General features: G+C 51.3%; 1 long non-coding RNA gene across 2 annotated transcripts; it reads left to right on the top strand.

Annotated features, from left to right (window-relative positions):
• The first annotated feature begins 3,107 nt into the window (after positions 1–3,107).
• Positions 3,108–6,538, top strand: LOC144247528 (uncharacterized). Of its 2 annotated transcripts, XR_013341185.1 has the most exons (4): positions 3,108–3,135; positions 3,667–3,799; positions 4,550–4,720; positions 5,680–6,538. It is a non-coding gene; the product is annotated as an uncharacterized LOC144247528 (long non-coding RNA). The 2 variants fall into 2 exon arrangements; XR_013341184.1 differs by lacking the exon at positions 3,108–3,135 and having other exon boundaries at positions 3,288–3,799.
• Positions 6,539–20,505: the final 13,967 nt, after the last annotated feature.

Raw genomic sequence — 20,505 nt, 5'->3', positions numbered from 1 at the left:
CACGCAAACGCATGGAGACAGACACATGGACCTGGCCCCCAGGGGCATAGCTCTGCGCCCCCCCTCTACCGACTACGGCCCCACGAGTCTGCCCCCACAATAACCAGCAACCCCGGAGGCCCACTCCATCCCCTATCACTGAGTGAACCTCAACCCCCAGTATCCTCCCGTGGGGCAGACCACAGGCCAGCCTCTCCCAGAGGTTCATTCCCTCAGTGGGATCAGCTGGGGTAAGAGCTCTCCTCTCATTCTGGTGAAGAGGCTCTTCCAGCTTATCTCAGCTTGTTTTCAGCAGCTGCTTTTGGGCTTCTAATGCAACAGAGGCTTTGAAGATACTGTGAAGAAAACAACGTTGAACACAGGGAGTATTTAAATTCATGATTTGGGGTTGTGTATTCAGGGGTGGTAAGGTGCTTTTGTAATTTCTGATTTTTTTTTTTCATTTTTTTTTTAGGAGGAGTTCATCTTCCTGTAATTCCAGGTTGTGTTGAGCACAACATTTTCCCAGCAGATTCATCATGCCACAAAAGGGATCTGCGCTGTGTCAAAGATGATGTCTGAGATTGAGGCTCCAGGTGAGTTGAGGATTGTGACAAGGAGAGGGAGAGTGAGCAGGGTGCCCAGTTAGGAGTTATCATGGTGGGGGTTTGCAGGCAGTAGGGTGAGAAATGGTGTGTATTTGCAGAGCTTTTCACAAGCATAGCAGAGGCATCCACGTGTCATACAGCACACAAGCTCATCCACTCACACAAATGCCATGTAGCTTTGCCTCTCTAACCCCGGTGCCACTCATCATAACAGCCATACCTCGGACTCAGAATGAGGCCGGAGACATGAGCACCCAGGCACACTCAGGAGAGGATAAGTAACTGACTTGCTGAGATTTGGCCCACATAGCACTAAACTCAACCATTGATTTTCCTGTTCTTTATTGTAGCTGACTAAGAGGCTAACAGGCTATCTCCTCTGAGCCAGACTCATTTCAGGTCCAACGTGGATTCACATCACCAGTCATCCAAAAGACAAGTCGGGGCCACGGCCTGGAGATGGGAATAGTGTCTTCCTTCTGCACCAATGGGGATTTTCATCCCCTGATAAGTGCAAGATAAGTCGAGGGCTGCAACTGCAGAGGAGATGGAAGCAAAGTGCCAGGCTGGGACTCCCCCAGAGGGGTTTTTGAGTCAGTTTTGGAGATGGGGATGTCCAAGGAGTGTCCCCTTAGGCCAGCTAAAGGGAAAGTGTCTGTTTTGATCTCAGTGCTGAGGTGCTTAGGGCAGAGCAGTGCTGGTGCGTGTCCTGTCACTTGTCTCTGGTGCACTCTGTGTTCTTTGGTCTCTCGGTCCTTTCTTCTCCTCGAAAACTCTCTCTCCCTGTCCTGTCCCCTGGTTTGTCACATCCTATCCTGTGTCATGGGTGTCTGCACGTATTTGTCCCGCAGCTGCTCTGCCCTGCTGCATAGCCTGTAATAGCACAAGTCCTATATAAATACATATAAATATAGATTATAAATATAAACAAAATATGCATATAGAGATGTATAATTAATACATGTGGATATATAAGTATAAAAAATACAAAATAATAGAAATCAATACAGTACATAATGCATATTTTACTGTATATGTCCTATTTTAACACATTCTATGTCCTAAATATTATATATAGAAATATAGTACCTCACTATATTTTAATAGAATATATAAGAACTTGTAAAAATCAAAAATAGAAAGACAGAAATAATTAAATATAGTTTAAAATAAAGGGGATTTTTATTTTCTAATTGGTAGTAGGTAGGGTTTTTTTTATAAAATCTATAAATATAAATAAAATAAAATTAGAAATCTATGTATAGAAATAGATCCTAAATGCATTAAGATCTATATAAAAAATTCAAGGGTAAGTAAAAATAAGTATTAGCAGTATGTATGAAATATAAATAAGAATTTGTCTATTTTGTTACCTTAATATATATATGATATATATTTATAAATACATAACTATAAAGTAGAAATGCAAATGTGACTATAATGATGAAAAAAATATATAAATATTCAAGTATCATTTAAAGAAAGGGCTTTTTTCGGTTTTTATTCGGTTAGAGGCAGGGTTTTAATGGAAGAAAAATGAATATACCTTTTATTTTGATATAATTCTAAATATAGAAATATATATTCAATGTATACAGAGATATATAAAATAGAAGTAATCGGAAGAGATAGAATATAAATAACACCATACATCAATCTACATTTAAAATGTAAATTTGAATATAAATAAGAAAAATAGAGATAAATTTAAACACAGTTTAAAAGAAAAGGGGTTTTAAAAAGATTTTGTCTTGGATAGAGGCAGGGTTTATTTTAAGCAATATAAACCTTTTAGAAATAGAAATCTATAGAAATATGTGAGCAATGTATTAAGCAATGTATAAAAATATAAATTGTAATAAAATATAATAAATGGAATAAATGTAAGAAATTATGAAAATACAATTATATATCAATATACATTATAAATCCGAATGTGAATATAAATGTGAAAAATGTAAGAATAAACTCTGTTGAAATGCAGTTTAAGAGGAAAGGTTTTTTCTTTCGATTCCTATCGGGTCAGAGGCAGGTTTTTTGTTCCGTTCTTTCCCGCGCGGATCTTTGGGGCATTCGCTGCTGACGGCGCAGTGCTGCCGCCGTGTGGGCAGAGAGCGGTACTGCAGCCCGCCGCCCGCGGCCGCCATCTTGGGAGTGGCTTGGCGCGGACTCGCTTGACCTTCTCGAGAGGGCGCGAAAACGAGGACGTTGAAATTCGAGGACCCGTGTCTGTTTTTTACACTGCCTGAATTGCCTGCACCGCCGGCGCCCCCGACGGGGTTTTCCGCGGCGGTTCTGATGCCGTGCACACGGGATGTGGGGTCAGCAGCGCCGCGAGCGTGCGGGTTTTTGGCGGGAGCCGACAGGCATCGGCATTAAATGCCTGTCACCATCAAGGTCCCCACGGGCCGCCATCTTGTCGCGGACTCGCTTGACAAGTGCTGCCGCCTTGTGGGCACAGGGCGGTACTGCAGCCCCCCAGCCGGAGCCCGGCCAAAGCGGCGGGAGGGGCGAGGGGCGGGAGCGAGCGGCGAGCGGGGCGGTGTCTGTGAGTGAGGGGAGGGCTGAAGGCGGCGAGGAGGGCGGTGGCGAGGGCGGCCCAGCGGGGCCGGTGCCGGCGGGCGGCGGAGGCGCGGTCGCAGCGCTCCCGGGCCGCGGCCGAGCGGCATCGGAGCAGGGCTGCGCCGCCTTTCCCGGCCCCGCGCCCCTCTCCAGACGCCGGGAGCGGCCGCGTGCCGGAAAATGCCGCCGGGGCGGCGGAGCGGGGCCCTGGCTCTGCCCGCCCCTCCTGCCGCCCTCCTTGGAATGGTTCGAGGCGTTATGGGTTTAGTGAGGCAGGAATAATTATTCTGTTGTTATTAATTTAATGTGGAGGTTTTTTTGTTTGTTTTTGTCGTTTGATGTATTTGGTTTGTAGAGCAGGAACTGTAGACAGAATCCCGCAGTAGCATGGAACTTTTCGTCCTAAAACCCGCCCGGCTTCCAACCACTTTCAGCACGTGGTCTTCCTTAGCAGCACGTGGTTCCCCCACACTTGGGAGCCGGTGCACTCTACTTTTCTTTCCACCTTTGCTGACAGATCCTGCTGAGGCTGAGGACAAAGCCCTACCCCTACACGGACAAGGCAGCAGACCTGGTTCGGGAAGCCAGCGTGCTCCAGGCTGCTCCAGGACTCTGATCAAACATCAGCATCCCCGTCTCTCACATTGATGGTATGTGGTAACCCCTTAAGAACAGAATTCCAAGACTTGGGGCTACCTTTTCTAACCCTAAGCAGCAAACTGGGGATGGATAACTCTAGAAATCCTGTCATGTAAGGACCTCCAGGATCAGCCCTTCATGTGTCCTTGGTATCAGATGTTGGAATTGCAGAGTTGACGCTTTACCCCCAAACGTAATTTTTGATGTGGTTGTGCCACTTTAACAGTATTTGAAATCTCTGTGCTCTTGCAGTAGCATTTTCGAACTACAATGGAAATTGAGCCCTTCTGACAGGAGCTATTCATAGAATCGTGGAATCCCAGAAGGGTTTGGATGGGAAGGCACCTTTTTTCAAAGCTTGTCCCGCTTTTTTCAAAGCTTGTCCACCCCCTGCCATGGGCAGGGACACTTTCCACTGTGCCAGGGTGCTCCAAGCCCTGTCCAGCCTGGCCTTGGACACTTCCAGGGATCCGGGGGCAGCCACAGCTTCTGTGGGCAACCTGTGCTGGACAGCAGTTTTGAAAGACAGAGTGAAGTACAGCTGTGATTATTGTGCTGCCCCTAACATTGTATTGCCTGGCAAATGTGCCTTTGGGGTTTTTTGGGGGTTTTGGGTTTTTTTTTTTAGTTTTTTTGGGTGGTTTGTTTTTTTTTTTTGTGACTAAAAAGCTACCTTGTGTTCCTGGAATGTTGCATTCTACCTCTGTTGTTTTCCCAGTTAGTCTGGATCCTCTGCTTACATTTTTTCCTTCGCTTATTAGATGTCGTGGATGTGCTGGCTGTTCTGATGGAGGGCAGTGATGGCTTAGATGAAGGAATTGGGTTCTCTTTAAATGAAGACATGATTATCCAAACATTTCCCTTCAGTGCTGTTGTCCCTGCTGCATGAGCAGCCAGGAATATGCTGTTGTTTCAGTCTGAAAATGGAACAGGTACAGGGTTTTTTTTTATGTTTTATGTGTCATTTCTAGCAGTGGAGTGAAAGCGGCATCACTTCTACCCTCTTGTAATAATTTTTTACCATTTATCATTTTTTACCTTGAGGCATTTTATTATCTTCCCTGCAAGCAGCAGGAGGTGCAGATTCACGGTGCTTTGTGCTCAAGAGGGGCATTGAAGCTCTGTAGGTGCGTCTGCCCTTTTTCCCTGACCCTGAAGAGAAGGGACACTGTCCCTGCATGGACAGTCTTGGTCTGGAAGTAGCTGGCCTCAGTAACACAGCGTTTTAAGGGCAGAGCGTGGCGATCAGGAGAGGAAGGTGGTTCCCGTGCCTGTGGGCAGCTCTTCCTGAGAGCAGGGAGAGGGGACTGCATTGCTAAGTAGGAAGTGGATGCATTTCCCAAGGAAAACTTTAGAAATTAAGCTCCAAGGGCAAATACGGCGAGGTTCTACCACCTCCTTGAGGACATCCTTAAAACCACTGGGGCATCAGCAGGGCTTGGAGCAGGACTGGCCAACCCCAGAGCACCTCACGAAGCCCTCTGTGTGTCTGTGGCAGTCGAGTAGCACCTGGGGGGTGCTGAAAGTCCCAGTTCAGACAGAAAATTCTGTTTAACTCGTACACGTTGGCTGGGTGTGTCCCCCCAGTACAGCTCGGTTCTTCTCTGAGGCGGTGCCTGGCAGGGTCTCTCCCTGTTAAGGGCCGGGCATGTTTTTGGCACAACACGGTGAAGGTGGATTATTTGCTTCAGCAAGAGCTGATGATGTCTGGAGGGTTTTTCAGGTACCTCAGCGGCCAGGAGCATGTGTCTAGGTCACTAGGAACACTTTTTGATCTCGTTCAGTTCTTTTCTGTGTGAGGCTCTATGGGCTGCTGGCAAGGCCCAAAGTAAGGAAGGTTGCCCCAATGTCCGTGCTCATGTCAATAGTTTAATTTATTTGGCTTTTCTAGGAGCAGACATCGTGGAGGACCTTGGTGCTGTTTTCACTGGCCTCCTGCACTCTCTGAGAGAACCCCTTGCTCCCTGCTTGACGTTCCAGCTCTGTGACAAAGCTGATAAGTATCCTCAGCTCTACCAGTTTAACCAATACTATAGGCTCTGGATGCCCAAGCAGTCCCAGGAACCTGTGGTATGGAATCCCTGAAGTCACTGAATTCTTGAGCCAGTATTCCTATAAAATCCTCACAGTTGACAGAGGTAACATTTCCATCAGAAACAGTGTTTTTATTGAGGAGGTAATTCTGCATCTCTTGTTGATCGTGCTGGGGACACACGTTTGCTCCAGGGCTTTTCTCTGATGACACAAGAGGTCTCTGTGGTGTTTGGGAGGCGATGCCAGGGCTCAGGGCTCATACAGAGACTCCTCACCGGGCACAGCAGAGCCTGGTGTGCGCTGTGGCCTCTGTTTACAGTGCCCGGAGTTCCCCCGGGTGGGTGGAGGATCACAGGCCCCTGGGCTGGGTTTGGTGAGTTTTTCTCAGCTCAGCAGTGTGAACACTCCAGATGCCCCTGGGGACACTGCTGGACAGCATCCATCCACTCTCTCCATCCACTCATTTGTACCCAGGAATGTAGGAAACTCTGACTGGGGACAGGCAGTAGTTCTGAAAATCATGCCCTAGCCTTTTTCTCTAGGAACGAACCAAGCGAGTGCCCTGAAACCAGCGGAGCAGCTGCAGGGGCTGAAGGGAACAGAAAGGGCTCCTGGCACCTTTTGCCTCCGTTCTCTGCCATTCCCCAAAAGGCATCGCAGTCCCTGAAGAGACGTTTGTCATGCAGCCTGCCAAAATAAAGACCTGTAAAATCCTAGCTCTGCCTTTTGTTTAACGTGTTCTTACTTCCTATTTATGTCATCACAGAAAGCAAGGAAAGAAGAAATGTGTCTGGTTCCCACTATTGCTCTGTGCAGGCATTTTTAAAGGCTGCTGTACTTCTATCCTCTTTTTCCACTCCAAGTTTGACTTTTCCCCTCCTTTTTTGAGGTCTGCTGCTTTGGGTGTCCCAGGCAGGGCTGGGTTCCTCGGCAGGGGTCTTAGGAGTTGGTGCAGATTCTGCTTTTTCCGAAGGTGTATCAAAGTGTGCCGGCAAAAGGACTGTTTTCTCCAGGGGAAAGCTTTCTCTCAATGACCATCAATGCATGTATGTGTTTTAATCGTGTAACCAGGTGGATTAAGAAAAGCCGACACCTGTAGCAGATTTTTGTTGGATCTGTGTCTGTGAGAAGTGGGCTGTGTGCTGGAGAGGGAGAGACCAAGAGACGCTGTTGGAGAGTGACAACAGTGCCAGGTGTGAGCTGTTAAGTTGATGAGGGCTCAGAGCAGCCACAGGTGCGAGCTGTTAGCATGATGAGGGCTCAGAGCAGACACAGGTGTGAGCTGTCAGGATGATGACGAGGGGCGTGTGTGCCGGCGGGAGGTTATTTAAGGGCGAGGGTTTAGCTCTGCTGGCTTTTGCATGGAGCTGCTGGAGAAGAGGAGTTTATGGGAGGCTCACGGGGCTGTCTCCTGGAAGGACGGTGAGCACTTTGGACAGGGTCCGGGGGATCACCTGGACACATCCTTTGGCCATTTTCCCTGGGAAAGAAAAAAAAAGCAGTCCAGGTTCCTGATGTCAGTTTGTAGGGCTCCCTTGGGTCTATCAGGGCAGCACAAGTTTGAGGTGGGGACAACTTCGGTGTGGGGTGCATCCTTCGATATAAGGATTTTTTGCAGTCAGGTCCCAGCCCAGGCCAGGAGCCCCTGGGCACATCCTTTTTCCATTTTCCCTGGGAAAGAAAACTCAGCAGTCCAGGTTCCTGATGTCAGTTTGTAGGGCTCCCTTGGGTCTATCAGGGCAGCACAAGTTTGAGGTGGGGACAACTTCGGTGTGGGCTCCATCCTTCGATATAAGGATTCTTTGCAGAAAGGGCCTGGGGCCCAGGGCCAGGGGCCCCCGGGCACATCCTTTTTCCATTTTCCCTGGGAAAGAAAACTCAGCAGTCCAGATTCCTGATGTCAGTTTGTAGGGCTCCCTTGGGTGTATCAGGGCAGCACAAGTTTGAGGTGGGGACAACTTCGGTGTGGTGTGCATCCTTCGATATAAGGATTTTTTGCAGTCAGGGCCAGGGGCCCCCGGGCACATCCTTTGGCCATTTTCCCTGGGAAAGAAAACTCAGCAGTCCAGGTTCCTGATGTCAGTTTATAGGGCTCCCTTGGGTGTATCAGGGCAGCACAAGTTTGAGGTGGGGACAACTTTGGTGTGGGGTCCATCCTTCGATATAAGGATTCTTTGCAGTGAGGCCCCAGCCCAGGGCCAGGGGCCCCTGGGCACATCCTTTTTCCATTTTCCCTGGGAAAGAAAACTCAGCAGTCCAGGTTCCTGATGTCAGTTTGTAGGGCTCCCTTAGGTCTATCAGGGCAGCACAAGTTTGAGGTGGGGACAACTTCGGTGGGGGGTCCATCCTTCGATATAAGGATTTTTTGCAGTCAGGGCCAGGGGCCCAGGGCGAGGGGCCCCTGGCCACATCCTTTTTCCATTTTCCCTGGGAAAGAAAACTCAGCAGTCCAGATCCCTGATGTCAGTTTGTAGGGCTCCCTTCGGTGCATCAGGGCAGCACAAGTTTGAGTTGGGGACAACTTCGGTGGTGGGTGCATCCTTCGATATATGGATTCTTTGCAGTCAGGCCCGAGCCCAGGGCCAGGGGCCCCTGGGCACTTCCTTTGGCCATTTTCCCTAGGAAAGAAAACTCAGCAGTCCAGGTTCCTGATGTCAGTTTGTAGGGCTCCCTTGGGTCTATCAGGGCAGCACAAGTTTGAGGTGGGGACAACTTCGGTGTGGGGTCCATCCTTCGATATAAGGATCCTTTGAAGGCAGGGCCAGGTGACCCTGGGCTGATCCTTTGGCAGTTTTCCCTGGGAAAGAAAACTCAGCAGTTCAGGTTCCTGATGTCAGTTTGTAGGGCTCCCTTGGGTCTATCAGGGCAGCACAAGTTTGAAGTGGGGACAACTTCGGTGTGATGTCCATTCTTCGATATAAGGATTCCTAACAGTGAGGTCCCAGCCCAGGGCCAGGGGCCCCTGGGCACATCCTTTTTCCATTTTCCCTGGGAAAGAAAACTCAGCAGTCCAGGTTCCTGATGTCAGTTTGTAGGGCTCCCTTGGGTGTATCAGGGCAGCACAAGTTTGAGGTGGGGACAACTTCGGTGTGGGCTCCATCCTTCGATATAAGGATTTTTTGCAGTCAGGGCCAGGGGCCCCTGGGCACACCCTTTTTCCATTTTCCCTGGGAAAGAAAACTTAGCAGTCCAGGTTCCTGATGTCAGTTTGTAGGGCTCCCTTGGGTCTATCAGGGCAGCACAAGTTTGAGGTGGGGACAACTTCGGTGTGGGCTCCATCCTTCGATATAAGGATTTTTTGCAGTCAGGGCCAAGGGCCCCTGGGCACATGCTTTTTCCATTTTCCCTGGGAAAGAAAACTCAGCAGTCCAGGTTCCTGATGTCAGTTTGTAGGGCTCCCTTGGGTCTATCAGGGCAGCACAAGTTTGAGGTGGGGACAACTTCGGTGTGGGGTCCATCCTTCGATATAAGGATTCTTTGCAGTCAGGGCCAGGGGCCCCTGGGCACATCCTTTTTCCATTTTCCCTGGGAAAGAAAACTCAGCAGTCCAGGTTCCTGATGTCAGTTTGTAGGGCTCCCTGGGGTCTATCAGGGCAGCACAAGTTTGAGGTGGGGACAACTTCGGTGTGGGGTCCATCGTTCGATATAAGGATTTTTTGCAGCCAGGGCCAGGGGCCCCTGGGCACAACCTTTTTCCATTTTCCCTGGGAAAGAAAACTCAGCAGTCCAGGTTCCTGATGTCAGTTTGTAGGGCTCCCTTGGGTGTATCAGGGCAGCACAAGTTTGAGGTGGGGACAACTTCGGTCTGGGCTCCATCCTTCGATATAAGGATTTTTTCAGTCAGGGCCAGGTGACCCTGGGCTCATCCTTTGGCCATTTTCCCTAGGAAAGAAAACTCAGCAGTCCAGGTTCCTGATATCAGTTTGTAGGGCTCCCTTGGGTCTATCAGGGCAGCACAAGTTTGAGGTGGGGACAACTTCGGTGTGGGGTCCATCCTTCGATATAAGGATTCTTTGCAGGCAGGGCCAGGTGACCCTGGGCTCATCCTTTGGCAGTTTTCCCTGGGAAAGAAAACTCAGCAGTCCAGGTTCCTGATGTCAGTTTGTAGGGCTCCCTTGGGTCTATCAGGGCAGCACAAGTTTGAGGTGGGGACAACTTCGGTGTGGGGCTCCATCCTTCGATATAAGGATTTTTTGCAGTCAGGGACAGGGGCCCAGGGCCAGGGGCCCCTGGGCACATCCTTTTTCCATTTTCCCTGGGAAAGAAAACTCAGCAGTCCAGGTTCCTGATGTCAGTTTGTAGGGCTCCCTTGGGTCTATCAGGGCAGCACAAGTTTGAGGTGGGGACAACTTCGGTGTGGGGTCCATCCTTCGATATAAGGATTCTTTGCAGTCAGGTCCAGGGCCAGGGGCCTCTGGGCACATCCTTTTTCCATTTTCCCTGGGAAAGAAAACTCAGCAGTCCAGGTTCCTGATGTCAGTTTGTAGGGCTCCCTTGGGTCTATCAGGGCAGCACAAGTTTGAGGTGGGGACAACTTTGGTGTGGGGTCCATCCTTCGGTATATGGATTCTTTGCAGGCAGGGACAGGTGACCCTGGGCTCATCCTTTTTCCATTTTCCCTCGGAAAGAAAACTCAGCAGTCCAGGTTCCTGATGTCAGTTTGTAGGGCTCCCTTGGGTCTATCAGGGCAGCACAAGTTTGAGGTGGGGACAACTTCGGTGTGGGGTCCATCCTTCGATATAATGATTTTTTGCAGTCAGGGCCCAGCCCAGGGCGAGGGGCCCCTGGGCACATCCTTTTTCCATTTTCCCTGGGAAAGAAAACTCAGCAGTCCAGGTTCCTGATCTCAGTTTGTAGGGCTCCCTTGGGTCTATCAGGGCAGCACAAGTTTGAGGTGAGGACAACTTCGGTGTGATGTCCATCCTTCGATATAAGGATTCCTAACAGTGAGGTCCCAGCCCAGGGCCTGGGGCCCCTGGGCACATCCTTTTTCCATTTTCCCTGGGAAAGAAAACTCAGCAGTCCAGGTTGCTGATGTCAGTTTGTAGGGCTCCCTTGGGTGTATCAGGGCAGCACAAGTTTGAGGTGGGGACAACTTCGGTGTGGGGTCCATCCTTCGATATAAGGATTCTTTGCAGTCAGGGCCAGGGGCCCCTGGGCACATCCTTTCTCCATTTTCCCTGGGAAAGAAAACTCAGCAGTCCAGGTTCCTGATGTCAGTTTGTAGGGCTCCCTTGGGTCTATCAGGGCAGCACAAGTTTGAAGTGGGGACAACTTCGGTGTGGGGTCCATCCTTCGATATAAGGATTTTTTGCAGTCAGGGCCAGGGGCCCCTGGGCACATCCTTTTTCCATTTTCCCTGGGAAAGAAAACTCAGCAGTCCAGGTTGCTGATGTCAGTTTGTAGGGCTCCCTTGGGTCTATCAGGGCAGCACAAGTTTGAGGTGGGGACAACTTCGGTGTGGGGTCCATCCTTCGATATAAGGATTCTTTGCAGTGAGGCCCCAGCCCAGGGCCAGGGGCCCCTGGGCACATCCTTTTTCCATTTTCCCTGGGAAAGAAAACTCAGCAGTCCAGGTTCCTGATGTCAGTTTGTAGGGCTCCCTTGGGTCTATCAGGGCAGCACAAGTTTGAGGTGGGGACAACTTCGGTGTGGGGTCCATCCTTCGATATAAGGATTCTTTGCAGTGAGGCCCCAGCCCAGGGCCAGGAGCCCCTGGGCACATCCTTTTTCCATTTTCCCTAGGAAAGAAAACTCAGCAGTCCAGGTTCCTGATGTCAGTTTGTAGGGCTCCCTTGGGTCTATCAGGGCAGCACAAGTTTGAGGTGAGGACAACTTCGGTGTGGGGTCCATCCTTCGATATAAGGATTTTTTGCAGTCAGGGCCAGGGGCCCCTGGGCACATCCTTTTTCCATTTTCCCTGGGAAAGAAAACTCAGCAGTCCAGGTTCCTGATGTCAGTTTGTAGGGCTCCCTTGGGTCTATCAGGGCAGCACAAGTTTGAGGTGGGGACAACTTCGGTGTGGGGTCCATCCTTCGATATAAGGATTTTTTGCAGTCAGGGCCAGGGGCCCCTGGGCACATCCTTTTTCCATTTTCCCTGGGAAAGAAAACTCAGCAGTCCAGGTTCCTGATGTCAGTTTGTAGGGCTCCCTTGGGTCTATCAGGGCAGCACAAGTCTGAGGTGGGGACAACTTCGGTGTGGGGTCCATCCTTCGATATAAGGATTTTTTGCAGTCAGGTCCAGGGCCAGGGGCCCCTGGGCACATCCTTTTTCCATTTTCCCTGGGAAAGAAAACTCAGCAGTCCAGGTTCCTGATGTCAGTTTGTAGGGCTCCCTTGGGTCTATCAGGGCAGCACAATTTTAAGGTGGGGACAACTTCGGTGTGGGGTCCATCCTTCGATATAAGGATTCTTTGCAGTGAGGCACCAGCCCAGGGCCAGGGGCCCCTGGGCACATCCTTTTTCCATTTTCCCTGGGAAAGAAAACTCAGCAGTCCAGGTTCCTGATGTCAGTTTGTAGGGCTCCCTTGGGTCTATCAGGGCAGCACAAGTTTGAGGTGGGGACAACTTCGGTGTGGGGTCCATCCTTCGATATAAGGATTCTTTGCAGTCAGGGCCAGGGGCCCCTGGGCACATCCTTTTTCCATTTTCCCTGGGAAAGAAAACTCAGCAGTCCAGGTTCCTGATGTCAGTTTGTAGGGCTCCCTTGGGTCTATCAGGGCAGCACAAGTTTGAGGTGGGGACAACTTCGGTGTGGGGTCCATCCTTCGATATAAGGATTCTTTGCAGTCAGGGCCAGGGGCCCCTGGGCACATCCTTTTTCCATTTTCCCTGGGAAAGAAAACTCAGCAGTCCAGGTTGCTGATGTCAGTTTGTAGGGCTCCCTTGGGTCTATCAGGGCAGCACAAGTTTGAGGTGGGGACAACTTTGGTGTGGGGTCCATCCTTCGATATAAGGATTCTTTGCAGTGAGGCCCCAGCCCAGGGCCAGGGGCCCCTGGGCACATCCTTTTTCCATTTTCCCTGGGAAAGAAAACTCAGCAGTCCAGGTTGCTGATGTCAGTTTGTAGGGCTCCCTTGGGTCTATCAGGGCAGCACAAGTTTGAGGTGGGGACAACTTCGGTGTGGGGTCCATCCTTCGATATAAGGATTCTTTGCAGTCAGGGCCAGGGGCCCCTGGGCACATCCTTTTTCCATTTTCCCTGGGAAAGAAAACTCAGCAGTCCAGGTTCCTGATGTCAGTTTGTAGGGCTCCCTTGGGTCTATCAGGGCAGCACAAGTTTGAGGTGGGGACAACTTCGGTGTGGGGTCCATCCTTCGATATAAGGATTCTTTGCAGTGAGGCCGCAGCCCAGGGCCAGGGGCCCCTGGGCACATCCTTTTTCCATTTTCCCTGGGAAAGAAAACTCAGCAGTCCAGGTTCCTGATGTCAGTTTGTAGGGCTCCCTTGGGTCTATCAGGGCAGCACAAGTTTGAGGTGGGGACAACTTCGGTGTGGGGTCCATCCTTCGATATAAGGATTCTTTGCAGTGAGGACCCAGCCCAGGGCCAGGGGCCCCTGGGCACATCCTTTTTCCATTTTCCCTAGGAAAGAAAACTCAGCAGTCCAGGTTCCTGATGTCAGTTTGTAGGGCTCCCTTGGGTCTATCAGGGCAGCACAAGTTTGAGGTGGGGACAACTTCGGTGTGGGGTCCATCCTTCGATATAAGGATTTTTTGCAGTCAGGGCCAGGGGCCCCTGGGCACATCCTTTTTCCATTTTCCCTGGGAAAGAAAACTCAGCAGTCCAGGTTCCTGATGTCAGTTTGTAGGGCTCCCTTGGGTCTATCAGGGCAGCACAAGTTTGAGGTGGGGACAACTTCGGTGTGGGGTCCATCCTTCGATATAAGGATTTTTTGCAGTCAGGGCCAGGGGCCCCTGGGCACATCCTTTTTCCATTTTCCCTGGGAAAGAAAACTTAGCAGTCCAGGTTCCTGATGTCAGTTTGTAGGGCTCCCTTGGGTCTATCAGGGCAGCACAAGTTTGAGGTGGGGACAACTTCGGTGTGGGCTCCATTCTTCGATATAAGGATTTTTTGAGTCAGGGCCAAGGGCCCCTGGGCACATCCTTTTTCCATTTTCCCTGGGAAAGAAAACTCAGCAGTTCAGGTTCCTGATGTCAGTTTGTAGGGCTCCCTTGGGTCTATCAGGGCAGCACAAGTTTGAGGTGGGGACAACTTCCGTGTGGGGTCCATCCTTCGATATAAGGATTCTTTGCAGTCAGGGCCAGGGGCCCCTGGGCACATCCTTTTTCCATTTTCCCTGGGAAAGAAAACTCAGCAGTCCAGGTTCCTGATGTCAGTTTGTAGGGCTCCCTGGGGTCTATCAGGGCAGCACAAGTTTGAGGTGGGGACAACTTCGGTGTGGGGTCCATCCTTCGATATAAGGATTTTTTGCAGTCAGGGCCAGGGGCCCCTGGGCACATCCTTTTTCCATTTTCCCTGGGAAAGAAAACTCAGCAGTCCAGGTTCCTGATGTCAGTTTGTAGGGCTCCCTTGGGTGTATCAGGGCAGCGCAAGTTTGAGGTGGGGACAACTTCGGTGTGGGGTCCATCCTTCGATATAAGGATTTTTTCAGTCAGGGCCAGGTGACCCTGGGCTCATCGTTTGGCCATTTTCCCTAGGAAAGAAAACTCAGCAGTCCAGGTTCCTGATATCAGTTTGTAGGGCTCCCTTGGGTCTATCAGGGCAGCACAAGTTTGAGGTGGGGACAACTTCGGTGTGGGGTCCATCCTTCGATATAAGGATTTTTTGCAGTCAGGGCTAGGGGCCCCTGGGCACATCCTTTGGCCATTTTCCCTAGGAAAGAAAACTCAGCAGTCCGGGTTCCTGATATCAGTTTGTAGGGCTCCCTTGGGTCTATCAGGGCAGCACAAGTTTGAGGTGGGGACAACTTCGGTGTGGGGTCCATCCTTTGATATAAGGATTCTTTGCAGGCAGGGCCAGGTGACCCTGGGCTCATCCTTTGGCAGTTTTCCCTGGGAAAGAAAACTCAGCAGTCCAGGTTCCTGATGTCAGTTTGTAGGGCTCCCTTGGGTCTATCAGGGCAGCACAAGTTTGAGGTGGGGACAACTTCGGTGTGGGGCTCCATCCTTCGATATAAGGATTTTTTGCAGTCAGGGACAGGGGCCCAGGGCCAGGGGCCCCTGGGCACATCCTTTTTCCATTTTCCCTGGGAAAGAAAACTCAGCAGTCCAGGTTCCTGATGTCAGTTTGTAGGGCTCCCTTGGGTCTATCAGGGCAGCACAAGTTTGAGGTGGGGACAACTTCGGTGTGGGGTCCATCCTTCGGTATATGGATTCTTTGCAGGCAGGGACAGGTGACCCTGGGCTCATCCTTTTTCCATTTTCCCTCGGAAAGAAAACTCAGCAGTCCAGGTTCCTGATGTCAGTTTGTAGGGCTCCCTTGGGTGTATCAGGGCAGCACAAGTTTGAGGTGGGGACAACTTCGGTGTGGGGTCCATCCTTCGATATAATGATTTTTTGCAGTCAGGGCCCAGCCCAGGGCGAGGGGCCCCTGGGCACATCCTTTTTCCATTTTCCCTGGGAAAGAAAACTCAGCAGTCCAGGTTCCTGATCTCAGTTTGTAGGGTTCCCTTGGGTCTATCAGGGCAGCACAGGTTTGAGGTGAGGACAACTTCGGTGTGATGTCCATCCTTCGATATAAGGATTCCTAACAGTGAGGTCCCAGCCCAGGGCCAGGGGCCCCTGGGCACATCCTTTTTCCATTTTCCCTGGGAAAGAAAACTCAGCAGTCCAGGTTCCTGATGTCAGTTTGTAGGGCTCCCTTGGGTGTATCAGGGCAGCACAAGTTTGAGGTGGGGACAACTTCGGTGTGGGGTCCATCCTTCGATATAAGGATTTTTTGCAGTCAGGGACAGGAGCCCAGGGCCAGGGGCCCCTGGGAACATCCTTTTTCCATTTTTCCCTGGGAAAGAAAACTCAGCAGTCCAGGTTCCTGATGTCAGTTTGTAGGGCTCCCTTGGGTCTATCAGGGCAGCACAAGTTTGAGGTGGGGACAACTTCGGTGTGGGGTCCATCCTTCGATATAAGGATTTTTTGCAGTCAGGGCCAGGGGCCCCTGGGCACATCCTTTTTCCATTTTCCCTGGGAAAGAAAACTCAGCAGTCCAGGTTCCTGATGTCAGTTTGTAGGGCTCCCTTGGGTCTATCAGGGCAGCACAAGTTTGAGGTGGGGACAACTTCGGTGTGGGGTCCATCCTTCGATATAAGGATTCTTTGCAGTGAGGCCCCAGCCCAGGGCCAGGGGCCCCTGGGCACATCCTTTTTCCATTTTCCCTGGGAAAGAAAACTCAGCAGTCCAGGTTCCTGATGTCAGTTTGTAGGGCTCCCTTGGGTCTATCAGGGCAGCACAAGTTTGAGGTGGGGACAACTTCGGTGTGGGGTCCATCCTTCGATATAAGGATTCTTTGCAGTCAGGGCCAGGGGCCCCTGGGCACATCCTTTTTCCATTTTCCCTGGGAAAGAAAACTCAGCAGTCCAGGTTGCTGATGTCAGTTTGTAGGGCTCCCTTGGGTCTATCAGGGCAGCACAAGTTTGAGGTGGGGACAACTTCGGTGTGGGGTCCATCCTTCGATATAAGGATTCTTTGCAGTGAGGCCCCAGCCCAGGGCCAGGGGCCCCTGGGCACATCCTTTTTCCATTTTCCCTGGGAAAGAAAACTCAGCAGTCCAGGTTCCTGATGTCAGTTTGTAGGGCTCCCTTGGGTCTATCAGGGCAGCACAAGTCTGAGGTGGGGACAACTTCGGTGTGGGGTCCATCCTTCGATATAAGGATTCTGTGCAGTGAGGCCCCAGCCCAGGGCCAGGGGCCCCTGGGCACATCCTTTTTCCATTTTCCCTAGGAAAGAAAACTCAGCAGTCCAGGTTCCTGATGTCAGTTTGTAGGGCTCCCTTGGGTCTATCAGGGCAGCACAAGTTTGAGGTGGGGACAACTTCGGTGTGGGGTCCATCCTTTGATATAAGGATTTTTTGCAGTCAGGGCCAGGGGCCCCTGGGCACATCCTTTTTCCATTTTCCCTGGGAAAGAAAACTCAGCAGTCCAGGTTCCTGATGTCAGTTTGTAGGGCTCCCTTGGGTCTATCAGGGCAGCACAAGTTTGAGGTGGGGACAACTTCGGTGTGGGGTCCATCCTTCGATATAAGGATTCTTTGCAGTCAGGGCCAGGGGCCCCTGGGCACATCCTTTTTCCATTTTCCCTGGGAAAGAAAACTCAGCAGTCCAGGTTGCTGATGTCAGTTTGTAGGGCTCCCTTGGGTCTATCAGGGCAGCACAAGTTTGAGGTGGGGACAACTTCGGTGTGGGGTCCATCCTTCGATATAAGGATTTTTTGCTGTCAGGGCTAGGGGCCCCTGGGCACATCCTTTTTCCATTTTCCCTGGGAAAGAAAACTCAGCAGTCCAGGTTCCTGATGTCAGTTTGTAGGGCTCCCTTGGGTCTATCAGGGCAGCACAAGTTTGAGGTGGGGACAACTTCGGTGTGGGGTCCATCCTTCGATATAAGGATTCTTTGCATTTAGGGCCAGGGGCCCCTGGGCACATCCTTTTTCCATTTTCCCTGGGAAAGAAAACTCAGCAGTCCAGGTTCCTGATGTCAGTTTGTAGGGCTCCCTTGGGTCTATCAGGGCAGCACAAGTTTGAGGTGGGGACAACTTCGGTGTGGGGTCCATCCTTCGATATAAGGATTCTTTGCAGTCAGGGCCAGGGGCCCCTGGGCACATCCTTTTTCCATTTTCCCTGGGAAAGAAAACTCAGCAGTCCAGGTTGCTGATGTCAGTTTGTAGGGCTCCCTTGGGTCTATCAGGGCAGCACAAGTTTGAGGTGGGGACAACTTCGGTGTGGGGTCCATCCTTCGATATAAGGATTCTTTGCAGTGAGGCCCCAGCCCAGGGCCAGGGGCCCCTGGGCACATCCTTTTTCCATTTTCCCTGGGAAAGAAAACTCAGCAGTCCAGGTTCCTGATGTCAGTTTGTAGGGCTCCCTTGGGTCTATCAGGGCAGCACAAGTTTGAGGTGGGGACAACTTCGGTGTGGGGTCCATCCTTCGATATAAGGATTCTTTGCAGTGAGGGCCAGGGGCCCCTGGGCACATCCTTTTTCCATTTTCCCTGGGAAAGAAAACTCAGCAGTCCAGGTTGCTGATGTCAGTTTGTAGGGCTCCCTTGGGTCTATCAGGGCAGCACAAGTTTGAGGTGGGGACAACTTCGGTGTGGGGTCCATCCTTCGATATAAGGATTTTTTGCAGTGAGGCCCCAGCCCAGGGCCAGGGGCCCCTGGGCACATCCTTTTTCCATTTTCCCTGGGAAAGAAAACTCAGCAGTCCAGGTTCCTGATGTCAGTTTGTAGGGCTCCCTTGGGTCTATCAGGGCAGCACAAGTTTGAGGTGGGGACAACTTCGGTGTGGGGTCCATCCTTCGATATAAGGATTCTTTGCAGTGAGGCCCCAGCCCAGGGCCAGGGGCCCCTGGGCACATCCTTTTTCCATTTTCCCTAGGAAAGAAAACTCAGCAGTCCAGGTTCCTGATGTCAGTTTGTAGGGCTCCCTTGGGTCTATCAGGGCAGCACAAGTTTGAGGTGGGGACAACTTCGGTGTGGGGTCCATCCTTCGATATAAGGATTCTTTGCAGTCAGGGCCAGGGGCCCCTGGGCACATCCTTTTTCCATTTTCCCTGGGAAAGAAAACTCAGCAGTCCAGGTTCCTGATGTCAGTTTGTAGGGCTCCCTTGGGTCTATCAGGGCAGCACAAGTTTGAGGTGGGGACAACTTCGGTGTGGGGTCCATCCTTCGATATAAGGATTCTTTGCAGTGAGGCCCCAGCCCAGGGCCAGGGGCCCCTGGGCACATCCTTTTTCCATTTTCCCTCGGAAAGAAAACTCAGCAGTCCAGGTTCCTGATGTCAGTTTGTAGGGCTCCCTTGGGTCTATCAGGGCAGCACAAGTTTGAGGTGGGGACAACTTCGGTGTGGGGTCCATCCTTCGATATAAGGATTCTTTGCAGTGAGGCCCCAGCCCAGGGCCAGGGGCCCCTGGGCACATCCTTTTTCCATTTTCCCTAGGAAAGAAAACTCAGCAGTCCAGGTTCCTGATGTCAGTTTGTAGGGCTCCCTTGGGTCTATCAGGGCAGCACAAGTTTGAGGTGGGGACAACTTCGGTGTGGGGTCCATCCTTCGATATAAGGATTTTTTGCAGTCAGGGCCAGGGGCCCCTGGGCACATCCTTTTTCCATTTTCCCTGGGAAAGAAAACTCAGCAGTCCAGGTTCCTGATGTCAGTTTGTAGGGCTCCCTTGGGTCTATCAGGGCAGCACAAGTTTGAGGTGGGGACAACTTCGGTGTGGGGTCCATCCTTCGATATAAGGATTTTTTGCAGTCAGGGCCAGGGGCCCCTGGGCACATCCTTTTTCCATTTTCCCTGGGAAAGAAAACTTAGCAGTCCAGGTTCCTGATGTCAGTTTGTAGGGCTCCCTTGGGTCTATCAGGGCAGCACAAGTTTGAGGTGGGGACAACTTCGGTGTGGGCTCCATCCTTCGATATAAGGATTTTTTGAGTCAGGGCCAAGGGCCCCTGGGCACATGCTTTTTCCATTTTCCCTGGGAAAGAAAACTCAGCAGTCCAGGTTCCTGATGTCAGTTTGTAGGGCTCCCTTGGGTCTATCAGGGCAGCACAAGTTTGAGGTGGGGACAACTTCCGTGTGGGGTCCATCCTTCGATATAAGGATTCTTTGCAGTCAGGGCCAGGGGCCCCTGGGCACATCCTTTTTCCATTTTCCCTGGGAAAGAAAACTCAGCAGTCCAGGTTCCTGATGTCAGTTTGTAGGGCTCCCTGGGGTCTATCAGGGCAGCACAAGTTTGAGGTGGGGACAACTTCGGTGTGGGGTCCATCCTTCGATATAAGGATTCTTTGCAGTCAGGGCCAGGGGCCCCTGGGCACATCCTTTTTCCATTTTCCCTGGGAAAGAAAACTCAGCAGTCCAGGTTCCTGATGTCAGTTTGTAGGGCTCCCTTGGGTGTATCAGGGCAGCGCAAGTTTGAGGTGGGGACAACTTCGGTCTGGGCTCCATCCTTCGATATAAGGATTTTTTCAGTCAGGGCCAGGTGACCCTGGGCTCATCGTTTGGCCATTTTCCCTAGGAAAGAAAACTCAGCAGTCCAGGTTCCTGATATCAGTTTGTAGGGCTCCCTTGGGTCTATCAGGGCAGCACAAGTTTGAGGTGGGGACAACTTCGGTGTGGGGTCCATCCTTCGATATAAGGATTTTTTGGAGTCAGGGCTAGTGGCCCCTGGGCACATCCTTTGGCCATTTTCCCTAGGAAAGAAAACTCAGCAGTCCGGGTTCCTGATATCAGTTTGTAGGGCTCCCTTGGGTCTATCAGGGCAGCACAAGTTTGAGGTGGGGACAACTTCGGTGTGGGGTCCATCCTTTGATATAAGGATTCTTTGCAGGCAGGGCCAGGTGACCCTGGGCTCATCCTTTTTCCATTTTCCCTGGGAAAGAAAACTCAGCAGTCCAGGTTCCTGATGTCAGTTTGTAGGGCTCCCTTGGGTCTATCAGGGCAGCACAAGTTTGAGGTGGGGACAACTTCGGTGTGGGGCTCCATCCTTCGATATAAGGATTTTTTGCAGTCAGGGACAGGG

The sequence above is a fragment of the Lonchura striata genome, chromosome 26, assembly GCF_046129695.1.
Source record: "Lonchura striata isolate bLonStr1 chromosome 26, bLonStr1.mat, whole genome shotgun sequence".
Classification (NCBI taxonomy): Eukaryota; Metazoa; Chordata; class Aves; order Passeriformes; family Estrildidae; genus Lonchura; species Lonchura striata.
The sequence above is the reverse complement of the archived record's forward strand: the minus strand, read 5'-3'. Positions and strand labels throughout refer to the sequence as shown.